Raw genomic sequence first — 24,452 nt, 5'->3', positions numbered from 1 at the left:
AATGTGCAATGGCTCATGACAAGAAAATTTGTGTCAACCTCATTTCTGGCACTCATAAGCAGGCTGTTGTTCAACAGAGACATCTGATACTGCACAGTCCTTGAGGAAGGAGTGAACTTTACAATGTGTAACAGGAGATGAGACAGCTTACAAAATAATCTCCTTCAGTCTGACATTCCCACTAGGAAAAATCCAGCACCTACTGGTGAGGGCTGTTCATGGTCTCCCCTTTTTTAAGTCAAGTAAGAGTGTCACCAATACATGAGAGGTGTTAGAGGGACGTGCCTGTGACGTGGTTCTGATACACCCATGTGTGTACACAGAGTTTCCCATTGCAGCTGACCCAAAACACCAAAGTGGTGGGGATGGCAGATAACTGGTGGTATTGCCAACACAGTTCCATGGACACAGATAATGACATCTTAAACAAAGCCAATCCTGACCCATCTGTTTCCCCACTTCCAATGGCAAGGTTTGTAGACCAGAGATGAGGAGCAGTGCAGGAACTGCAAGAAACAAGAAACACAGTTGATCTACCCACTGCCTACTCTCCCCAGGCTTTCAGGCAGACTCATCCATGAGCGCTCTTTTGACATCTGCTTTTATCACACTGGTGAAAAAACCCCTTACTGAAATCAACCACAACACATCTTGAATGCAACCTCTCACTTCCTGTTTTGAAGTTAGAAATTTCTGTTCCCTTGCAGGAAAAAACCTTCAGGACCCATGGCAAATGTATTTATCAATGAAAACACAGCTTCTAGAGAGTAAGCCCAAAACAAGCTTTACTTGCATAAATGTGTGTCAGCCATTGAATTCTGGTGTTGAAAACTACTTGCAGAAATTTTGTCTTTACAAAAGGTTAGGCAGTGGTGCAGAAGTTATTTTTATCTGCTAGAAAGTAAACTAAGGCGCTATAAGCCATTTACTTTGGCAGTTTGGAAGTCTTGCAATGACACTGCAGTAGCTTGTTCATCATTTTACATTTAACAGACTTACAAACATGGTTAGCAGTGTAGCAAGCAGGCTGATAAAGCAGATTAGCACAGGTACCCAGTTGAGTAAAAACTTTTGAGATTCTTCTGAGCTACAAGGAGGGAAATTGGCAACTCCCTGATTTCTCAGGAGTCCAAGCACTGTCTCATCAGTCTGGAAGAACCAGAGCTGTAGCAAGGTTGATGGGAGAGTGGTTTGTTGGCAGCTGCTGCAAATATGCTCAATATACCTTGTTTTCCTCCCTGCTGCTGCTCAGAGCAGGCCAGGCAGGCACGAAGCAGTGGCAGCAGCCCAAAGGCATTCACTATAACTTTGGCTATATTTTTTCTTCCACTGTGTCCTGGACAGAACTCTGGAATAATCATGAGAGGCTCCCCTGGAGAACTCACTCAGGATTTGCATTCAGTGCAATAAAGGCCCAGACAGGATTTTGAAAGCCCAGAGAGTGTCTCCCAGCTGTACTGTGGACACCCACAAGGATACATCCAACTGTGGTCCTTCGGTGTGCGCCACTTCAGCTTCACATTTTCAAAAGCTCTCCCTCCAGAGTGTGCTTTTGTATTTAGTTACTGCAGCCATGCAGATGTTGAATGGATATGAACAGAGTGTTTCATCATGGAAACTTTCTTTACTGGTTCAATATGAATAAACACCTCCCTTGAATAATCTTAAAATCATACAGAAATTCAGAAAAGCAAGTTGAATGTTCAGAAAAGCAATGAAATCTTTACAGGTCTTTACTCCATCTCAAGTCTCTGGGGTAACAGAAGCCTGTTAGTCTGTAAGGAAGATGACAATGAAAATTTATCTGAATATTGTTTCAGTTTTGGACTACATCTACAGGATATACACATGGAGTTTGGCTTTTAGGGAAAGTAGAAGCTAAACTCCATGATAACTTCACAACAGAGCTCTTCAGGAATGTCATATAAAAGACAGAGAAATCAAATAGGTATCATAAAAATAAATTTTAGCAAAAGTTTAAAGAGAAATTCTGAAGAGGGTGCTGTAATTAAACAAAACACAGCACACTCAATATCCCACCTTTGATTTTTACTGAATTATTAGGAAAGAGGGCAGATCTGGATTGGGAATTAGGAAGAAATCCTTTCCTGTGAGGGTGGTGAGGCACTGGAGCAGGTTGCCCAGAGAAGCTGTGGATGTCCCATCATCCCTGGCAGTGTTCAAGGCCAGGTTGGATGGGGCTCTGAGCAGCCTGGGACAGTGGAGGGTCTAGTGGAAGTGCTGTCCAGGGCAGGGGGATTGGAACTGGATGGTCTTTAAGCTTCCTTCCAACCCAAACCATTCTATGATTCCATCATTATTCCTGTGTTACCAGTGATCCCGCACAGCCCCAGAGAGCACACCAGCACACACAGGCTCAGTGGCAAACATTCTCCCAGTTCTGTCTGCTCTAAGGTTTTCACCACAACTTCCTGGACACTGATGTGACCATAAAGTGACAATGTGGCCTTGTGAGCTCCCTAGAGACCTCCTAAAACAGCAGCACTGGCTGCTACAGCAGTGTTAGCAGGGCCACCAAATTATTCTTTGCCAGTCTGTATTTAGTTGGGGAACAGAGAAGCCTCTTTAGAATATGTATCCTTTAGAATACTCTGCATTTTATAGTGGTTGTATTTGGATCTTTAGCACCTTTCCTACCAAAATATATAGATAAGAAAATGCTTCAAAGAGGGTGAAGGGAACTCACAGTTCAATTTTGTAATCTTGTTAGAAGGAAAACAAAGAAGTGACTAGAATTTATGCTGCATTAGAACCCAAATAAGGAAAAAATACAATAACCAAATGGCTCTAAACACTAGCAGAAGCAGAGCTAATATAAACTAGAAGCTGAAGGTTTAAGCCAGATTCATTAAGCAAGAAAACAAGGTCCATGGCCATAGCAGGTATTGTAAATAATTACTGAAACCATCAACCAAAGGAACTGATGGACTCTCCACTCCTTGAAATTTTCTAAACATCATCAAATTAGATGTTTTTCTCTTCCATGGATGGACATCTGTTTGCTATATAGAGATAGTCTCATATACATAAATATTTATCAAATGAGTTATATAATAAACCAAGTTGAAAGTCTGTATCTTTCATTATGCAAATGATCAGACATGCAAGAAGCGCCTTCTAACTACTTACAAATATATTCAGTGAGAAAACTGATGAGGTGAAATTTTTGTAGCAGCTGCTTAGTAAAACCACGCTGGCAATTACTGAATTCCTTTCACTGCTGCCATGCCAATGCTTGGAGCTCTTTTTGAAAACTGGACTTTCTTTGGGACCTCAAGGAAAAGCATTGTGGCTCCTTAACAGTGCAGAAAAAACAGCAGCACACCGTGTTAGCTTAAGCTCTTTAGCATGATCAACCAAGGACACAGAACTGACAGAGTTAGGAGAAGTGACTGAGGATGATACCAGTACCAGGTGTCTGCTCTGTGCCCTCAGCAAATATATGGTCTGTGAAAGAGCCTGGATGAAGTTCAGATTTCATATTATTTGGCCCTCTCTCTGTTGGCAGGAACATGGGCTGGAGCTGAGTGCCAGCAGTATCTTAAACCCCTGCATTTGGACTCCCAGATCCTGCCTGCTGGTGGGCTCAGCAAGGAGGAAGTGGCAGCAGAGATTTCAGAGCAGGGAGGACGCCAAGAACAAGCACCTCAGGGATCTGGAATGCATCCTGTGTGTACTGTTCACTGCAAAATAACACCCTGGCTACTAAAGCAGACCATGTGTCAACAGGAGCTACTTGTTTTCTAATGCAATATGACTTTAACATATGGTAAAGAGTAATGAAGAGTAACTGAAATTTTTGAGAAAAAGTGCTTCCTTAGAGCAGGAAAAGTACCAAAAACAAGAGACACATTTTGTGTGTGTCACAAAAATCAGATGAAGGCTATGTGTGGATATGCAGCCAGATGTTGTCAGATACTCTCACCAAAAATTCTACTTTGAAGTCAAAAATTTTAGACAACTTTGTCAACAGATTAAAAAACTATTGCCACACACAGTTATAGAAGCACAATTATTCTGCATACCATTTAGGGACATGAAATGCCATGGGTGAATTTGCATTCATTGGGCTGCTTGCATTTAGGCTATGAAGAGTCAAAGAAAAAGGATGCTGATTTTCCAAAGACACATGCAAGCATCCCTCACTCAGAAAACCCAATCTCAGGCTGATGTTGGCTACATAAACACTTAAAGGTTTGAATATTGCTGCAAAGCTGAGCCAGGTGAAATCCACAAATGGCTAGAAAGCAAATTCAAACTCTAATTTTACAACCCCTTGATGAAGCACAGCCTCATAGGAAACCTTGTGCCAAGTCCTGTGGCCACATCCACTGTTTCTTAAGAGGGATGGAAAAGCCACTCTCATGGAGCAATACATGAGATGGGTTTTTCCATGCAAAAGTAGAACAAGGGAAACAGAAGTAGGTGAAGATAATGCCAAAGTCAAGCAGCACAGATGGATAACACTGCAGCAAGGACCTTCCAGGAGAAGCCCTACCAAGAGATGGTCTTGTCTGTCCTTGAAGGCACACCACCACTCCTTGACAACAGAAGCAAGAAAAATTACATTGTTTATAAATTCATTTGAGCAAATTTTGGCTATTATGCACTTAACTGTAACTGATTTCCTGTACAAGGCAATTTATATCTGGGTAGAGAATCCCACAACAGATGTCATTTCACACTCTGTAGCACACACACCCTGCTCCAAAAAGCCTTTGCATTTCCTGTGCCTCCCCTCACTTAAAGGAGCTACCAACAACCACTGCTAGCTTAACCTGATACAGCTGAAGCTGTCCTTCCTTTTCAATTCTGGAAGTGGCATGTGTGACTGTTCCAGATTTGCAGGGTCCTGTGTTCTTTAGACAAATATGAAAGTACAAATGAACTTTGCTGACATGCTAGAGAAGCCAATATCCTACCCAAGCATTTCAGCTGCTTTGTTTTCACTTTGATACACTCAGCTCTTCAATCTCACAGTGAAAATGACCTGGACCGCACCAATTTTTTTTTTTTCCAGTTACTTTAGTCCCAGCTGACCCAGTTTATTCCTTCACTGGGTTTCTGATGCCTGCTATATGCCGTAAGACCACAGTGAGGCAGGTATGCTCAGCAATTCCTGCCAAGCCTTTGGGATTAACAGTTTGTTTAGTATTCCTCCTACACCCTGTCACGCTGGCCTGGGTGAGATTTCAGGCAGAAAGCAGTGATTATTCAGGATGCTGCTCCTGTTCCTTTTGAATTTGTTTGGCTGCCTCGAGAAGGACCGAACCAAGACTGCACAGGCTCGAGGACTTCCAGTCCTCTCAAGGCAATTATTTTAAGGTACTAAATATTGTTTCTGTTCAAAACAAATCACAGAGGATACACTGTGATGTGACAATAATGACCTTTGGAAAACTCAGCTGAGTTTTCCAAAGGGCATTATTGAAATGCACTTGATTTTAATACCAAATCAAACTGCTCAGTGTTCTGACAGCTCAAAACTCAGCAACTCAGGAAACTAAAGGAGTGATTTTGTGTGCTTACTATGCATCATTTGCTTCTCTAAGATTCCCCAATATACACACAAAAATCATCCCAGGACAGTTACTCCTAACATAAACTTGGCTAGATGGAAAAATTGGGTCCACCATCCTACAACACTACTTCAATTCAGATGGAAAAAACAGGGAAAGAGTTGTGAAATGAAAGAAGTAAAATAGTGAGGCTCTGCATTTTCTTCCATTTGTTTGAGAAACATCAAGCCATGATTAATTTAAAGCATACATGAAGAAGATAGAGGGGACCAAAAAAAAAAAGGAAAATTTGTGGCTTTGGATGTGCTACCAAAGTTCTTGTTCCAGCAAGCTGGATCTCTTCCTTGGCAAAGAGAAATGAGCTGAATTTTTTTTTTCATTAGAATTTGCCAATTCAGTGATGTTGAAATATCTTGTGGAAAGGCTATGACTTTGGCAAAGTTTCAGAGGAGCCCACACTTGTCCTAAGCAGTCGCTCAGCACCATTCCCTGGCTGCCCAGGACTCATCAGCCAGCAACACAAGTTGCTCTATTTTCAACTTCTCAGGAGCCCACAGGCCCACCATTTCCAGTGTGTGAGACTTGCTGCTTTCTCCACTGCCAAGGTTGCAAGTCCCTTCCACAGAAAATCTGACATATTGGAGTTTTGCAGCTCGGTGGAACAAGACCAGAATTTTCAGATGCCTTGTGATGGTGTCAGAGGAGGCTCCCAGCCTGACAAACTCCTGACCCAGCAGTTGCTCCATTGGCAACAGGCACAGGAGTGAGCAACAGGCATTGCTGTGGCACATTGCAAGTGCCAAGAATGGTAGATTGAAGAGAGAGAAACAGCAGTGATGGATGGACAGAGAGGCTCACCCTGAACAGCGTTTCCTTGAAATGTGGAGGTGTTTCTCACAGCTTTACTGTGGCTTTTTGCAAATGGGGAGGGGAGATGATGGTGCTTAAAGAGAATTTATAATATCCTCAACAAGAAAAAGCATAAAACAACTATGGGGTAGCTCTTAATACCTCTTATCTCTGACTGGCTTTTAACTGGCAATCAGAAGCAAAATCAAGATTTAGTGGACAATGATGGTATCTATCCAAGAAGTCCAGCAGATCCATCTGCTGGATGCTGCTGGTAGTAGGAATTCCTTTAAGGAATATTCAACACAACAGGTCCAAGTAGCTTGGGAAGAAGAGACACATCTGTGCACCTTTACTGACAAGAGACACAGAGGTATGCGCAGACGGTTTCTATCCCACTGTCTCAGCAGAGACTGTGTCCATGCTAAACCCTGGATGCTGGCAGCAGCAGCAACACAAAACTCAGCCCCAGCTTCCAATCCCATCCAGAAAGCAGGGAATGAATGACCATGTAGGGAATAAAGCTGTGTACATCGTACTGTGACTTCCAGGGTGGTTGCCACCTCAACACTTTGCTCCCCGTGTGGATCAAAGGCAAGGTTTTGTCAGCAAGTGAACAAGTCACTCGAGTATCTTGAGGAAACAGAGGAAGAGCTGGTGCTGCTGAAGGAGATCCCCCATGAAATCCTTGGGTGTTCTCCTCTCAGTTTCCCAGCTGCCTTCTGATACCCCTTCACTCTGTTTTCTCCCATCATCTCCCTTTCTCCTCTGCTCCATCTCCCTCACATCCTGAAGGAGCTGGTGGGCACTGGCCAAAGACCAGGTAGGACTTGTGAGCAGCTCTCAGAGGAAGCTATCCCAGGTGGGTGATCCCCTGCATGCTGCTGGTGGTCAGCTCCATGGTCTCCACTCTCTGACAGGTGCAGCTCAGAGCCGCTGCCTGAACACCACTGCCTCTCACTGGCTGCAGTGGATGGAACTCCATGGCTAAGAGAAAAGATCCTGTTCCTAGCAGTGTTCCCTCTGTGCTCACCCATGCCTTCACCTGCGTGGGCTGTGGTCCCTCGTGCCTCTGCTGAGGAGCACAAAACAAGCCGTGGCTGTGCTCTCCTGCGCTATTCAGGCAAGGACAGCAGCAAGGCTGTGAGCTGTGAAACACCCCCACTGACAGCAGGAGGTGACCCCCACCTCCTCCCTGTCCCCTGGGTCATCACAGCTTGCAACATGCCTGGATGACCTCAACAACCTGTCAACACATTTGAATCAGAGCAGCAAATAGCATCTTCCTGCCTTCACACACCCCTGCTCTGGGTTCATGGGTTACTTTGCTGCAAAGGGCATAGCAAAACCAAGATCTTTTCTGCTCATGACACCTGGCTTTGACAGCCTGGAAGATGTCCAGCTGGCTGGAGCCCTTCACAGCGCAGGGACTTGAGCCCATATCCTGTGGGGCCTGGCTCTCTCCTGGGGCATCCTAGTTCATGGGCTCACCCTCAATTCTCATTTCCAGGCAGTGAAGCCACGACTGCTTCAGCCCATCATTTATCACACAAACCCAGGGAAAACAGTGCCACAAGCACCAACCTTTCCTGCACACAGGACTAATACTGGCACTGCCACAGCAAGGGGAAATGAGGGATTACCTGCCAGGCTTCAGCTGCTCTAACACAACCAAGGAGGCTGTGACCACCTTCCCTGTCCTTGGAGCAGGAATCTCTGCATCATCTCACACCTGTACCTGGCAAAAGCACCATTGCCTTCCAAAATCTGCCGTGATGCTCCCAGTCGCCAGTAGATGGTGATGCTTCATCTCCATCCGACATGCGTACACTGCAGTCAGGGAGGCAGCACCACAGATGCTTTGAGAAGAGATTAAAAAAAAAAAAAAAAAAAAAAAAAGCAAAAGTCAGGCTACAGACAACCTTCTGCTTGTGCAGATGCTGATCTTTACAGTCCATCTAATATCCCAAACCTCACTTGGGAACCCTGGCTGGATTTACAGAGCTGAAAACACGGCAAGTACAGCTATGGCACTCGTTTCCTAATGTGACCCTTTGTATGCACCTGAGTGGGCACATAAGAGGAGCGCTGAAGGCAGAGCTCTTTATCGAATCTGCATGGTCTGTGCACCAGTGAGATGAAGAAAATGTATTTATCTCTGAAAATGCAAATAACATCCTCCTCATCTCTTACAAAGCAAAATCCTGGAGGTGTTTAGTAATCACTTTCTCTCAAAAAGCTCCCTTTATTTAACAGAGTTCTCTTCCCACAGGTGATGAAAAATAGTGTAAATCACTGATCTGCAGAGTCCTCTGTGGAAAATCTGCTCTCATGCTTCCATCTCTTCACAAATTGCCTTCAGAGCCACATTTGTGCAAGAACTGATGACCATAAAGAAAAAATAGAACAGATCTGGCTGAAGGCTGCTTGAAATTGAAATGGCAGTATTTTTGTCATTCCTGATTTATTCACATATCATTTACTTTGGGGCAAGACTGATGTGGTTGTGAGGGATGCGGTCCTAAGCACAGGCAAAGGGTGGCAGGATAAGAAAGCCCTGCCTAACACAGAGCTGCATGGCCAGCCTGACGCCTCACAGGCACACTGGGAATAACTGACAAAATATGGACCGCAGCAGATCTTTCCCTTTTATTGCTCCAATTACAGGCCTGATCTTCCTTTCTCAGAAGCTATGTGGGTTACACAGGTGATCATTTTGACTGTCCCAAAACCATTGCTAAAACACTCTCACCCATTTAGCTGTGAGCCATTTTTTGGCTGTTCCCATCTCCATTGCCAGAAGAAATTAGTTTGCAGTCTCATCAGCTCATCCTTGTTCAGCCTGGACCCACTCCATAGGTGTTCCAGGTTGTGGCATCAGTGCCACCAGGCTGCACAGAATTCCACAGCTTGGGAATTGTCTGGCTCATGGCCAATGAAGGGCAACAGCAGACACCAAACTTCTGGACACCTCACAGTAGAGAGGGCAGGGTGCAACTCAAACTAAAGAGGCTGGGCTTGGTTCGGTAGTTTGCATGAAGCTTTAAGATTCTATAGGATCACAGAATGGATCAGGCAGGACTACAAAAGGTCCAATCCCCCTGCCCAAGTGAGGTTATCCTAGAGCACAAGGCACAGGATTGTGTCCAGGCAGTTCTTGAATATGAACATCATGAGGGAGACTCCACCAGCTCTCCGGGCAGCCTGTTCCAGTGCTCAGTCACCTGCACTGTGAAGAAGTTTGGCTCATGTTCAGGTGGAACTTCCAGTGCATCAGTTTCTGTCCATTGCCTCTTGTCCTGTTGCTTGGCACTATCAGGAAGAGCCTGGCTTCATCTTCTCGGCATCCTCCTGCAGATACTGATGGACATTGATAAGGTCCTCTGTCAGTTATTTCTTCTCGAGGCTGAACAGGCGCAGCTCCCTCAGCCTTTCCTTGTAACAGAGATGCTCCAGAGCCCATATCATTCTTGTTACCTTCAGCTGGACCCACTCCAGGAGCTCCATACCTCTCTTGTCCTGAGGACACAGCACTCCAGATGTGGCCTCTATAGGGCTGAGCAGAGGGGCAGGATCTCCTCCCTCAACCTGCTGGCAATGCTTTTCCTAATGTACCCCCAGATGCCATTGGCCTTCTTGGCCACAAAGACACACTGCTGGCGCATGAGCAGCTTGTTGTCTGCTGGGATCCCCAAGTCCTTCTCCTCAGAGCTGCTTTCCAGCAGGTCAGCCCCCAGCCTGTACTGGAGCATGGGGTTATTCCTCCCCAGGGCCAGGACCCCGCATTTGTCTTTGTTGAAATTTGCACATCTCTCCAGCCTGCTGAGGTCCTGCTGAAGGGCCGCCCAGCACCCTGGGGTATCAGCCTCTCCAGATTTGTGCCATCAGTGAACTTCTGAGGAGACATCTCCCCTTCATCCAAGCAGTGGATGGATTAGTTAAGCAATACTGGGCCTAGTATTGATCCTTATGGGCACCACCAGTGACAGGCTTCCAACCAGACCCTGTGCCACTGATCACAACCCTCTGGGATCTGCTGTTCAGCCAGTTCTCGATCCTCCTCACTGTCCACTCATCTAGGCCACACTTCCTGAGTTTGCCTGTGTGGATGTTGTGAGAGACAGTATAAAAAAATCCTTGCTGAAGCTGAGGTAGACCATATTCACGGCTCTGCCCTCATCCATCCAGGTAGTTGTCACATCACAAAAGGCATTCAAGTTGTTCAAGTAGGATTTACCTTTAGTGAACCATGTGGACTACTCCTGGTGACCTTCATATCATCCATATGGATAGAGGTGGATTCCAGAATGAGACTCTCCATCACCTTTCCAGGGATTGAGGTGAGGATGACAGGACTGTAGTCCCCTGGGTACTTGTTCTCACCCTTTTTGAAGACCAGGATGACATCTGCTTTCTCCTCAGGCTCCACTCTTGATTGCCACAGCCTTTCAGAGATGATCACAAATGGCCTCACTATGGTGGCCACCAGCTTTCTCAGCAGTCATGCATGCATCCCATCAGTGCCCATGGACTTGTGTATGCCAAGTTTTCCTAGGTATTCTTTAACCCAACCCTCCTTGACCAATGGAAAATCTTCCTTCCAACAGTCCTTTGTCTTGGTCTCCTGGGTCAGAGATTCCTGAGGGATGCTCTTGTCAGTGAAAATTGAGGCACAGAAGGCATTCAGCAACTTCAGCTTTCCTCAAGTCCATGGATGTAATCTTACTTGCTACCCTGCTTCCTCCTCACCCAATTCCAAACTCCAAAGTATGACCCAACAACATTGTTGGCAACTGCTGATATGAGCCCATAACGTTATTATGAAATCAGTCCATTTTGCAGTCCATGTAGCCCAGCAAAATGGACAAGCATCTGAGAAGAAACTGGCTTGAGTAAAATCCCCTCCTCAGCTGGCTTCCAACTTCCCTTCTGCACAGTTAGCAGCATGTTTCTCCCCTCAAAGCACAATTTTCAAACAACTAATTTGGACTCAAAATATCTTTCCCTCTCCCTTTAGGGTTTGAGAAGACAGAAACACAAATTAAAGAGGAACTGTTCAGATTTAGCAAGAGGCTGTAAGCATTTCACCCAGTGAAGAGAATAAACACCAGCCAATAATTTTAGAATCCCATAAAACGAGGCAAAAGCCACCCAGGCAGACCTCAGAGAAAGACCTCCAAAATACATGTACAGAAATAGGAGATAAAACAACAAAGACCAGTCAGCTCCCAGAGGCTCCTGGCCAGAGCAGTAAGGATGAGTTTGTGCTGGCCAGGCCAGGAAGGAGGGAAAAGAGCAGCTGGGACTCTGAGGGTACCCTGGGAAGGAGCAATCCTGTCACCAGCCCCAGCCTGTGCATTTCTCACCTTCTGTGAAATGAAGCCCTAGTTTGAGCCTCTTCTATGTGGGGAATGGCTGACTGCAGCAGCTGGCAAATGGCTCTGGAGGGAGTAGTAAAAGGCATTGTTAAAATTAAAAAAAAAAAAAAAAAAAGTGAGATCAACAGATACATTTGACAGAAAAATCACATCAGAAGCAGGTTATGGGGAAATGCCTGTGGTGAAATTGCAGCTTTGGGCTAAAGAGGCACTTGCTGTGCCCATGGTTAATTAATTGCCAGGGCATCAGAGGCTGCCAGAAACTCCTCACAGTGGTTGTGGCACATGGCCATGTTATGAGATGGACCTTGCCTGTGAGCAACCACCCCTCAGAGCATCCCTCCAAGCAGCTTGCTGGGGAACAAAACCCCTTTAAGCCATCTGGTGGGATAAACACTCCCAGCTAGCTTGGATCCTGCAGTTCTGGGACAGGTGGAGGTTCAACAGCCTGTGCTCAGGAGTCTTCAAACCTTCATGACCTTAAGCTGGTGGCCCTGAGTCAGCCACAGGAGGAGCTGCTCATAGGAGATGTTTTCCATGTAAAGGTTCCACAAGGTTTTAATATTTTCTGCACCCCTCCTTTACAAGATTTTGTCGTAGAGCTGGGCCAGCCAGGAGCTGGCAGCATCTCCTCCCAGCTCTGTACAAGGCTGTGAAGGAGAAATGTGAGTCCCCAGACCAGGCACTGAGACACAGACCAGCAGCATCCACTTCCCTGGAGGCACAGAGAGGTTGCACCTGCCAGGCAACAGCTCCTGCCTTCCCTTCATGCTGCCTCCCAGCCTGCCATCAGTGGTGGCTCTGTCCACCCCTTTTCCCACTCCCCAAGTCAGGTTCCATCCTCCCATCCCATGAGAGAGCTGCAGGGATTCCGCTGCCCGCAGCTCCATCCTTGTTTATCCCACTCTGCATCCCGCAGGCACCATGTCCTCACTGTCCCTGCCCAGATGGGACCAGCAGTGTGCAAGGGGTGAAAAGCCTGGGCCAGCACTGCTTGAGGATGCTCTGTCCCAGTGCAACATCAGAAGCAGCACCAGGCCTATGAATCCTTTGTCTTTCTCTCAGCACTAAAGTTTTTCCTTGCTTCCATGCCACCCCTCTTATCTCTCAATTTTAGCCATGAGTGTCCCGTCCCCATTTGTAAAATATCCTCAGGAAGCTATGTGCCACAAGAACAGCTTCCATTCTGAGCCCCTGCCACATTCCAGGGATGCAGACAGCCCTAACTCCGTGGCATTTCAGCATCAGATTTATTATTAATTATTGGTGTCATTATTACACAGCACCTAGGAGCCCTGGCCGCCTAGCAAAACCCTGCACTGAATATTAAAATGCTAATTTCCCTCCGAGATGAGAACTCGCTGGTGTCTCTCTGCTCATTTGTTTGCAAATGCCGTTTTCCTGTCGAGGCTGTATTCCCAGCAGGCATGGCAAGGAAATGCTTGCATAAACAGCCCCCGTTTAAGAAACCTTGTGTCTCACACATTCCTGCATTACAGCCCTAATCGGGATTACTGTGACACCATAAGAAAAACGTTTCATTTTGTCTGAGGCCTTTTAAAGATTTGATGAGGCCTTCAGAGTGCAGCAGTGGCATGAGGATAGATTGTGGGAGATGCGATTTCCTCCTGCAGAGCACGGTTTGGGTGGCTGTAAGGGGTTATATTAAGGCACAGCTCATTTTTGTGCCCCTGTGTGAGCCCCCAGATGGTGTGCTGGTGTGTGACTACTGCAGCTGTCCTGGCTTTGCCCTGGTGTTGGGTTCTGCTTGAGGAGCGGGTGGCAGCGCTGGCTCTTGGCAGCGCTGGCTGTCCTGGGCCAGGTGCCAGCACCCACCCAGCCCTCAGGAACCCTACACTGCTGCCAAAGGGCTCAGGCTGACACCCTGCTGGCACAGCACAGAAACACCCCTATTTTGGATTAGTAGGGTATGGTTAAAACACTAAGGACAGCTTGGTGGTGAGGGGCCTTGGGAAAAGCAGAGTACAAGGCTGCGGCTTGAAGCAAGAAATGCTGCTACTCCTTCCCACCCTGCACTGAGTTTCCTCAGAGAGCTGCATGTGAGGAGCCAATCTCCTGAGCATCACCTTCCATTCTCACTGAGGAAGTATCTCTTGAAAGCACCTGAATTCCCTTCTCCTCAGCTGAATATTTTCCAGTAGTTGGTGCAGCACGGGAATTCATGCTACATTTTAAGGTAACTAAGCCCTGCATTCAGTTATATGGCAGAGGGAGCTACAGAATTTGGCAACACCAAATGCAAGTACAGCTGAGTACAGCTCAGCTTAAAACAAACAAACCAATGAAACCAGGATCTCTCCCTGCAGGTATTTTTTGTGAGAGACTGCCACTATTATCCCTCTGCCACTGAGCAAGCCTGGCAGCCTTATCTCAGGTTGTGCAATACCCTGAAGATTTAGATCTCTTTCAACAGCTCCATACTGGGGGAATACAGACACACAGCCAGAAAGCAGCTTAGAGAGCAAGATGGACAGTTTGTATAGCCTTGCAGTGATAGTCACACACATGCACAGCACCTGCCATTTCATTAAGCTTCTTTTTATAATCATGATACCCATCCCATTTACAAATACCTGCCTTATATTTAGGGCCATGTGTCTGCCTTCAGGTGCTGATACAAAGTGATTGCAGTGGGGCTTGCTGCTCCTAGACAGGATTTCTACATAACCAGTAATCCCCTCCCAGGTTAGGGATTCAATCATCTTTGCAAGTGTTTAAAAGTTTATTACAAAAAAGGCATAGCTAGCACACCTGAGTGAGACAAGAGAGTGAAACAGAGTGGGAAAATTTTGTGGGTTAAAAAAAAAAATTCAAAGCTAAGATGTAGCAAAAATCATTGCAGGTATTGGCTCCTGTAACTCTCAAGGCTAAAAGAAGTCACAGGAGCCAGAGGTGGTTCCTGAGAATGCCTGTGTCCTGGCACCAGAACTGCTCCCAGCTTCATTTCTGAACTGCCCTCACATAGCTTTAATTCAGGAATGTTCAAAATGTACAAAAGGGTCTGAGCAGACTTACTGCCTGGTTTTGCACAGATGGATGTGCTGGAATGCCACAATTTCTCAGGAAAAAACCTGCCCAAAATCTGTCTCACACAACTGCCCCTGCTCACAATGAGGGTCTGACACTACTCCAGCCTGCCCAGCCACAAAACTCAGCCCAATCTACTCCTAATGGATACAAAAAGAAAATGAGTAGGGAAATAAAAAAAAGAACCATGCCCAGGATGGGCAATACAGAGCAGTTTATTCCAGCCCAGCTATTAACAGAGGGGAAGGAAGGGCAGAGAGAAGGCAGGCTGAGCCATCAGCACAAAGAGCCCCCCTGGGCAGGTCCGTGCTCTCCTGCAGAAGCCATCACATGCTGCCTGGGCTGCCCGGTGTCCTCACTGCCCGTGGGATTCACTGTCTGCAGCCAAGGGGCAGGGAGCAGAGGAGGAAACGTGGCAGGGAGCTCAGAGCAGGGATCAGCTGCAGCAGCCCTTGGCATGAGGGCCAATCTGCTGCTCCTGCCGATGGTGCTAATGGTGCTTGACCCAGCAGGCTGGGTGGGCCCTCACCGTGCCTCTGCTCTGCACACTAACTCAGCCTCCAGCATTATCTGACAGCTCAGACATGAAGAAGGCAAAATACCTGTAGAGTAATCTGGAAAACAGGTTCCCTGTGCAAACAGCAGGGCTCAGGCAAAACAGTGCCTATCTCCATGGCAGAGATAGGGGAGGGGAGGCACTTGCTGTAAACCACAGCGTTGCCCTTTCTGCCCCAGGAGCATGTACACCTCCTCTTTGCCTGCGCCCCAGACCACAGGAGCATTCTGGCATGTGAATAGATCCAGGCACTGCTACTCAGAGGCACAGAACTCCCAGCTGGCCACTCTGAACTCACCAACATCTGCCCCATTGTGTCACTGCAGTGCCCAGCTGCCTGCTCCCCCTTGCCTACACAGACCCCGCTGCTCTGCCTGCCCCAGCCGGGCACTTCAGCAGCTCCTCCTTGCCTGCAGGGATCACCCTTGGCTGTGGTGCTGGTCCCAGCCTGGGCAGGTCCTTCTTCTCTTGTGGTCTTGCCCTGCTGACCCCACATCCAATGCTCCCCTGTGGCATCACCCTCATCTCATCCTCCTGTGGGCCTGAAGGAAAGGTCCTGGTGATGCCTGCTTTGGCAAGAGAGTGCCACAGCCCTGATCCATCACAGCTCAGGGCTACAAAACTGCAGAGAACAGGCTGAGTCTGGGATGGGGGTCACCGCAGGCCCTGGTGGTGCTGGACAGAAGCTGGCATCATACAGAGAAGGTGCTGGCATCAGGATGTATGTGAATGCCAGGCAGGGGCAAATCAGGAATTTCAGGGCTCCTTTTTGAAGGTTTTACACCTCTGCAACCTGTCCAGAGCAATGGGGTTATGGAACTGTACTGGACAATAATGCAGTCTTCAGTCTCACCAGCTGGAGCAACAGAGTGATGAACCCTCAGCCCTTGATCCTGTCAGAAAAATTGTCTCTGGCCAGAGCAATACTATCTAACCACAGCAACTTTCCCTTTGCAGCACTCTCCTGGGCTCTGTCCATCCCATGGGATTTGCCAGCAGATGGCAGGCAACCCCTGGCAGAGATCCTCAGCAGCCAGTCACAGAAGTCTTGGCCAGCTGCTTTTGGCTACTGAACTCCTCAGTAGTACAACAGAATACAAGTACAGTACCTTTCTGAATAGCAGAAAGGTCGACTCCTAGCTCTCTGGCCCCTTCCCAAGTTCTATATTTGAGGAAGAAGAGGCCCATTGTCAAACACTCCATGCCTACACCAAGGAGCAAACAGATACTGCACCACAGACTGCAGACTCGGGGCCCTGTACCTGCCCACCCTGGTCACTGCCCAGGACAAGGGCCAACACAAATCACTTTCACAAACCCATCATGACACCAGGGAGGATCTCTGCTGGCACAGACTCTTGCCAAGCACAGCAAGCTGAAAATGGCAACAGCTGGGACAGGCATTTCTTTTTCAAGCCTCAAGAAGCTGTTAGCAAAATCAAAGCCAGGATGCAACAGTTTTGCCCTGAAAGCTCCCAGAGGAACCAGGGACAAGCCTGCTGTGAAAGGTCCTAGGAAAGGAGCTGGCTCAGAACTGTGTTCAAATTTTTTGTGGTTTATGTGTTAGAGAGTATTTAGCTAAAGTCTTGTAGAGAAATGTGAATTTCATATTTGACTGTGGGTGTCTTAAGAGGGGAAAACCCACCAAAAACCCCCTAACAAATACACAGCACCCTCTTCCTGACAAGCCACCCCTCCACTGGCAGGCCTGCAAGCCCCAGCTCTCCCAGGCTTATCAGAGTTGTGGCTCTGGTGGGACAGAGCTGGCTCTGTGGCCATTCCATATCTGTGGGCTGCTGGGCTAGGCAGCAGGGCCTCATGGCTCTTCTCCTTCCTCCAGCTCGCACCACACTCTGACCAGCTGCCAAAGGCTGTCACACATTCCCCGTGCCTCATTCCTGCTCTGGCAGCCGGGATGGGCAAGGCCTGGGCACATCCTGAGGTGCTTCTCACTGCAGGTCCCCATTTGCAGGTGCACATGCAGCAGCTCAGAGGCCACATCTCTCAGTGGACACAGCAGACTGCTGGATTTTTGCCCTCCCATTGGCATCACCAGGAGCCAGCTGGAGTGTGAGGGGACTGCAGGGCACAGCACCCACTGGCCTGGCTGCCTCTGCCCTGTTCACACACACAGTTTGCAGCATGGTGTGCTCCCAGCATGGTTGAAAGGCTACTCTCCTCTCCAAGAACATCAGGAGCTATGGCACAGCCCTCACAGGGCCTGTGCTACCCCGTACCTCTCAACTTCCATACATGTTTTCCCAGGGCCTGCAGCAGCTGCTCCAAGCCAGGACAGCCATCACTCCTATGAGCAAAGCTAGATTTGGGTTTTGAGACAGTGACAGATCTACTGCCCAGATGCCTGGTTGTTGTCAACTTATTTCAAAAGTTCCATACCTTCTCAGTGATTTCTCATGGGCAGATCCTCACAGCACTGACCCCCACCATCTTAACAGCATAGCCAACAAACTCCAACCCTCTTTAAAGCACAACCAACAAACTCCAACTCTCTCCTCACCCAGCTGACCCACTCTTTTGTGGCACTCGGCTTCTAATTGGACACAGCTGTGGCCTATTAAGGGCAGGCCTGTTCCTAATCTTTGGTGATTAGTACAGCTGCAACTCCTCAGGGGTGAGACTACCTTCTGCACTATTTTCTTACATTCTATCCCTCCACACCTGGTCCTGCTGCAGCCCCAGCACTGGGCAGCCCTACACCTTGTCTGCCTGTGATGGTCCTGTGCCCTCAGGCCAGTGGCTCAGAGAGATATCAGGCCCTTTCAGGGCTCTTATTTTGGGACCAATGCTCTTCAAACTCTTCATCAAGAACATAGAAAATGGGGTGAAATTCATCCTTGGCAAATTTGCAGATGACACAAAGTTGAGCACTGCAGTTGGCACAACAGAGGGAAGGGATGCCATCCAGAGGAACCTGGATAAACTGGAGATGTGGGAGCATGAGAACCTCCTGAGGTTCAACAAGGCCAGGTGCAAGGCACTGTAGGGTCAGGACAATCCCAGAGGTGAGTACAGACTGGAAGAAGAACAGAGATCAGCCCTTGGAGAAGGATTTGGGGTTCTCATCAATGAAAAGCTGGACATAAGCCAGCTGAGCACTTGCAGCCCAGAAAGCCAAACACATCCTGGGCTGTATCAAGAGGTGTTGTCAGCAGGTCAAGGGAGGTGATTCTGTCCCTCTGCTCTCTCAGTCCCCACCTGGAGTGCTGCATCCAGCTTGGGTTTCCAGCACAAGGTGTGAGCCTGAGGGAGCCCAGAGGAGGCCATGAAGATGATCAGAGGGATGGAGCACCTCTCCTGCCCAGACAGGCTGAGTGAGCTGGGATTGCTCAGCCTGGAGAAAAGAAGGCCACAGGGAGACCTCCTTGTGGCCTTCCAGTACCTCAAGAGGGCTTACAAAAAGAAGGCGGAGAGACCTTATGTGGGCAGATAGTGACAGAACAAGGGCCAATAGTTTTAAACTGAAAGAGGCCAGGTCTAGATTAGATATAAGGAAGAACTCTTCAGTGTAAGGGTAGTGAGGCACTGAAACGTTGCCCAGAGATTTGTGGCTGTCCCATCCCTGAAAGTGTTCAAGGTCAGGTTGGACAGGTACCTGAGCAACCTGATCTAGTGGAAGGTGTCCAGGGTGAACTGGATGATCTTTAAGGTCCCTTCCAAAACAAACCATTCTATGATTCTGCAGGTCGGTGGTGACAGTAGCACTACTGAGGTCCAACAGCAGTGACTGCTATAGGCTCATGCTGTCCAGCTACAAAGCAAAGAGAGAAAGCACACTGGTGTTCCAAGAATCCAGTAGAGGAGTCAAAAAAGGGGTCCTGACCCCTCACTGGAGAGCCTTGTGTAAAAAACAAGCAGTGAGAAACTCCTGTGGAATGGCATTTGCTCACACTTAATAATACCACAGTTCACATATCATAAAATCTTAGCTTTGTTGAGGTTGAAAGAGACCTTCAAGATCAGCAAGTCCAACTGTAAGGCAAACACAGCCAAGTCCACCAAGCTGAGGCAAAGTCAGCTGAGCCCATTCCCAGCAGGTTGGCTGGGTCTGGCACACACCACAAATACCCACATGCACGTGGCTGTTAAAGCAAGTTCTGGTGACAGAGAAATGTGGGGTGATTCAAGAGAAAATAATGAAGCCACTCCCACCCTCCCGTGTGAATGTGACTCATATGGGCTCAAACCCCAGCCAGATACAAATCAAGAGTTCATAAATGAAATATAAAAGAGCACCCCCTGAGGCCTAGCAGCCTGCCCCACCTCTCTCCCCCTGCTGGGATGTCAGTCTCTCTGATGGATTCTGTCAGGGTTTGTTCAGATCCTCCCTAAATGACCCTGTCCTTGTTCCCTGCCTGCATCTCAAAGGGAAGCAAAAACGGACATTTTCAAGGGTTTTCTGGAAGAGGGTCTAGCTCTCACCCTCTTCTCCCCAAATGGGAAAGTCATTTGAGTCATTAGCTGGGAATCTTGCTCCAAAGCAGCTGCCACCTGGGACTTTGGGGCAAGGTCAGACTAGAGAGAGAGGAGAGCAGGATGATGATGCTGGTGGGTGCTCAGGGTCCCGCTCTGCAGAGCACGGGGTGCAGCCAGTCCCCTCCTTGATGTCTGAGGAAATTATCATCCTTTAGCCCTGCAAAAATAGGCTGGAGACCTCCTTCTTGCTTCAGACCCTCTGCTACCTCCCTTCTCTCTGCAGAGGCTGACTGCCTGCCCACCAAATGATTTAAGGAGGCAGCAGCTTCCTGCTTGCACAGGGCTTGCACAAACCACACCTTGCCTAGTCCAGGTGGGCCATCTGGAGCCCCACACAAGCACAGTATCTGGAGAATTCCTTTTGCCTGCCATGGCCAAGGAATCCAGGTTTCCATCAGCCCTTGCTGTTTAACTTGCAGGTCAATGAGATGGATTTCCTCAGCAAGACTTGTGTTCCCCAAGTAGAGGATCCAGCTTCATGGCAGATGATGCCTGCCATACTGCTGAACTGCCTAACTCTGCCCAAGTAGGACTATTGTCTTCTTCACAGCTTCCTCAGTCATCTCCAATGAGACACACCATGCTTTAATCCACAATGGTATATCATATGTAAGAAAATTTGAAGACTATAATCCCAAGAGGGCTCAGACTGTGCTCTGAAATACATGCTGTCATGTTAGATATCCTGACAGACAATCTGCCATTAACCATAAAATGGTCACCTCAGGTACAGATTGCCATGTCTCTGGACAAGAGAGGCTTTGTGTAGCACTGGGCAAAGCTAAGCCATAATATGAAAAAGGGAACTTTTGCCAAAGCTTAGAGCAGCCCTAGCAGCTGAGAACAGAGCAGGGAAAAAAGGGATTGGAAGGGATCAAACCTTCCTCAAGTCCACCCAAATCCAGTGAACTGTCAGTTACTCTGAGACCCTCCTGTGGGACAGCACAGCAAAACAAGATCTGTATCTGGGGTTCTGCAGAGTAGCAGAGCACGCTTCCCAAAACTTCCCAAAGTCCTACCCTTACCCACACGTGGGACTCATAAGACTATCCAAAAAATCTCAGGGCCAAAAACATGTTGGAAGATGGGTACCGCAGCCCCACTCCATGGAGGCACGCAACCTCGGAGCTGGGCACCCCAGTGCGCCACCCTCCCAGGCAGGAGTGAGCTGCTCTGCACGTGGCACCTTCCCCTCTGCTCTCCCCGGAGGCCCTGGGGAGCGGCGTGCGTGGGGGGAAGCGATGCACAACATGCCCATGGCTGCTGTGCTGTGCTGTGCTGGCACCTTGCTGCTGGCACCGGCCTTCTTCACGCTTCCAGCTGCTCGTGCCCCACTTTGCAAGGCTGGCATTTGCCATGGGGCTTCAGGAGGCCCAGCGAGTTTCTAGGAGGCACCATGGTGTTTGTAAAGTGTCCATAAGAGAGGAGCCTGGTGCCAGAGCCCCTCTGTCCCAGACAGGAGTGGCACACCAGCAGCACTACTCACTTCCAGGCCGCCCCAGGCACTGCCGGCACCGTCCCAGGACGCCCACTGCTGCAACGTGTGCAGACAGCTTGCACAAGGTGGGGACGCAGGCTCCTGGGGGCCGGGCAACCTTCCTTCCCATCTCTGCACGTGGGCCCTGCTTTGGAGCTGCTCCATGGTGGCACATTGCGTTCACCACCCCTTGCATGCACCACCAAGAGGGGACCTCTGCGCCCACACCAGAGCCCAGCGCACCAACCCAACAGCTCACATCCATCAACAGCAGCAAACCTCCACATCAGGTCTGTGCAGGGGCTGAGGGACCTGCCCATGCCACACACCACCTCCCCTTGCAGAAGGGATGGTTCCAGCTGGGAGGAGGTGGGTCAGGGAACTGCACTCCCAGCCAGCAGCTGCCAAGGAAGCTGCTCACATTACATGGTGGGGACGTCTGGCCCTGAACATGCCAGGCTGCCATACGTGCGGTAAACCTGAACCCTGCTCTGTGAATGCTCAGCACTGTTATATTTAGGATGCATAGCTATGCTGGCTACACAGGGTATCCTGTTTTCTCAGGGCATTTTTGGGAAAGCAGTTATTCCTTAGCTCCACATTTGGATATGTGCATGAGAGCAGCAAGGCATAGGAAACTTCCTTAGGTTTTTTGGTTTAAGAAATGATAGCAACTATCAATGTCAACATAGTTTCACTAATCACGCTGATCTAAACAAACTTAGGACATATCCCAATAATTTAAACCTGCATAATCCTGGAATTCACCTGTAGAGTAAGATCCTGAAATTCCAAAGCAAAAGTGTGTTTTGTTTTCATATTCACACATAGCATATCCAGAAATCATCCCTAATCTCACAGAAACAGGCGTAATTCCCACTTTCTTCCCCTCTGTAAGCATGTCATGTTGCATGTACTGGAATTTCAGCCCACACAAGGACAAGACTGAATGCTGCTGTGGTGCTCCTTTGAGTTCATTTCCAAGGTAATGGATATATAGGCTATCCAGAGTCAGGGCCAGTGCATTGCTGGTCTCCCCACAGCCACACATGAAACATCCCAAAGGAGTTAGGCAGAATACAGATGGATTACCACATCTTTGATGCACGAGAAGCAGCAGTGATAATGCAGTCCTGGAATAGTACAACCACTGTGTATTAATAAAAGCATGACGCACTGCGACTGATTTATGAGCTTGGCACGTTAGGTGGGAAGAGAATATGCCTGGGTCTGATAGAGCTGGCAGGTTGTTCCTTACATCCTCCAGCACACAGGATCCACTGACAAGTATTTCCTAAGATTTAAGTTAGCAAGTCACAGCTGAGCATGTCTCCACAGACAATATATGTAAATGTTATCGTGCGAGACTGAGTTCTTGGAGTTGGAAGTGTATGGCCACTGTTCAAATGATACATGTCACAATCTCAGATTACTCAAATGCACTTAAAATACCTCTAATATTGCTCTGGATGATAAGAGAAGCTGCTTTCTTCCTACTTTCCAGAACCAACTGTTTCAAAGTCACAGGGGACTTCCAGCTTTCATCTAGCAGCAGCATGATGTAGTAGCAACTCTTGATAATCCCCATTGGGACATACCACCAGGGTGTGTTAGTAGATGTCCCCATTGTTTCTTAAATGAGTAGGGATTTATTTCTGTGCTTGTGGGATACTGCAAGCTACAAGAAAACTTTCAGATGCTTAAAGAAAAGCTCCATTATTACCATTACTCTGAAACCACAAACTATTTATGGGTAGGTAAGACCAAAGTCTATAAAATTCTTCACATGATCAAGTCAGTCTGCTTGCTGTGTGCAGGGAATTTCATAAAGGTGACTCGCATCAACTTTGCTAAGTACACTTTCTACAGTTGTGATGATGCACTCATAAATATTTCGTTCAAAAGCAAGTGTTGCAGTTCCTACACAATGTCATGGTATGATCTGCCTCCTTGAATGTCCTCAGCTGCAGTAGAAGGACTGACACCAGCAAGGGAGATGCCTGATCTCCTTTGGGTCCTCTTCCATCGCAAATTAATGTTCTGAGTTTTACTGCCAAAACCAAACTACTGGAAACTGTCCTTCTTTCTTCTGTACCACTGCAAAAACAAGTAATACAATTACAAAAGGTTGAAAACTGAAAATCATAATTACACTTTCACAAATTACTCATTCCACGTCATACTAGATAATGGCAAGATGTTTTAGAACAATAGATGTTTTAGAACTGCACAGCCTTGCAGCAATTATATGATCTGATAATTTACAATCATCTCATAATACTGTCTGTCAAACTGGGGGGCCACAGGAGCCTTTTGCATAAGACTTTAAGCCTTTAATTTTGCGGTGCTCTGGCTCACCTTTCAGCTAAGGAAGTGTGTTTTCTGTAAAAGCTGATTGCTTTTCCACAAACCTGTGTGGCCTGAACTTACAGGTTAAAGTTCAGTGTCCACCTGTGTAAACTGTCTGCAAGACTGAATTGACAACCGTGCCCCTGACCAGGTCATGAATGCACAGCTGAGGTTATCTTTTCAGAGCAGGGCTGTACCACATTGCCCAGACAAAGGCAGAAAACACTTTTAACAAATGTTAAAAATACATACTTAAAAGTATTTAGAATTTCATTATGAACTGGAGAACTTCAGATACCTAAATTTGATAGCATTAAAACTTTTTTACAAAATCTAAAGGCTGCATGCTTCCCACTCCTTTTCCCTCCACAACATCCCAGGGAATTCCTATTTGTGGATACAGGGAAGAATCTTACCAATGTAGGCTTACCTGCAGGACACAGAAAGGATGTCTGGGCCATATCTCATTTGGCATATTTGGTTCATAATTAAAACTCTGTCTGCTGCTGATAGGTATGAAGAATTCCTTTCTTCAGTGCTTCACATATCAGGCTTTTTGGTATTTGAGACATTATATTTTGTGGGATGGAGATGGCATAAAATATATTATTGCTGGCTATCACATCATATCCAAGATTCAGTAGCAAAGAACTAATTTTTTAAAAGTAGTATATAAATATTTTCCTTTACTAATTTATTTACTGTGTTTACTGACAGTGCAAGCAAAAGCAAAATTCCATTCTGGGAATGCACTGGGGCAA

At 47.5% G+C, this 24,452-nt stretch overlaps 1 long non-coding RNA gene across 1 annotated transcript; it reads right to left on the bottom strand.

Annotated features, from left to right (window-relative positions):
• Positions 1 to 229: 229 nt before the first annotated feature.
• LOC131556315 (uncharacterized) lies at positions 230 to 17,853 on the bottom strand. Its single transcript, XR_009274602.1, has 4 exons — positions 17,769 to 17,853; positions 11,756 to 11,830; positions 8,033 to 8,248; positions 230 to 506 (listed from the first exon to the last, which is right to left on the bottom strand). It is a non-coding gene; the product is annotated as an uncharacterized LOC131556315 (long non-coding RNA).
• Positions 17,854 to 24,452: the final 6,599 nt, after the last annotated feature.

Source organism: Ammospiza caudacuta, chromosome 3, assembly GCF_027887145.1.
Source record: "Ammospiza caudacuta isolate bAmmCau1 chromosome 3, bAmmCau1.pri, whole genome shotgun sequence".
NCBI lineage: Eukaryota > Metazoa > Chordata > Aves > Passeriformes > Passerellidae > Ammospiza > Ammospiza caudacuta.
The sequence above is the reverse complement of the archived record's forward strand: the minus strand, read 5'-3'. Positions and strand labels throughout refer to the sequence as shown.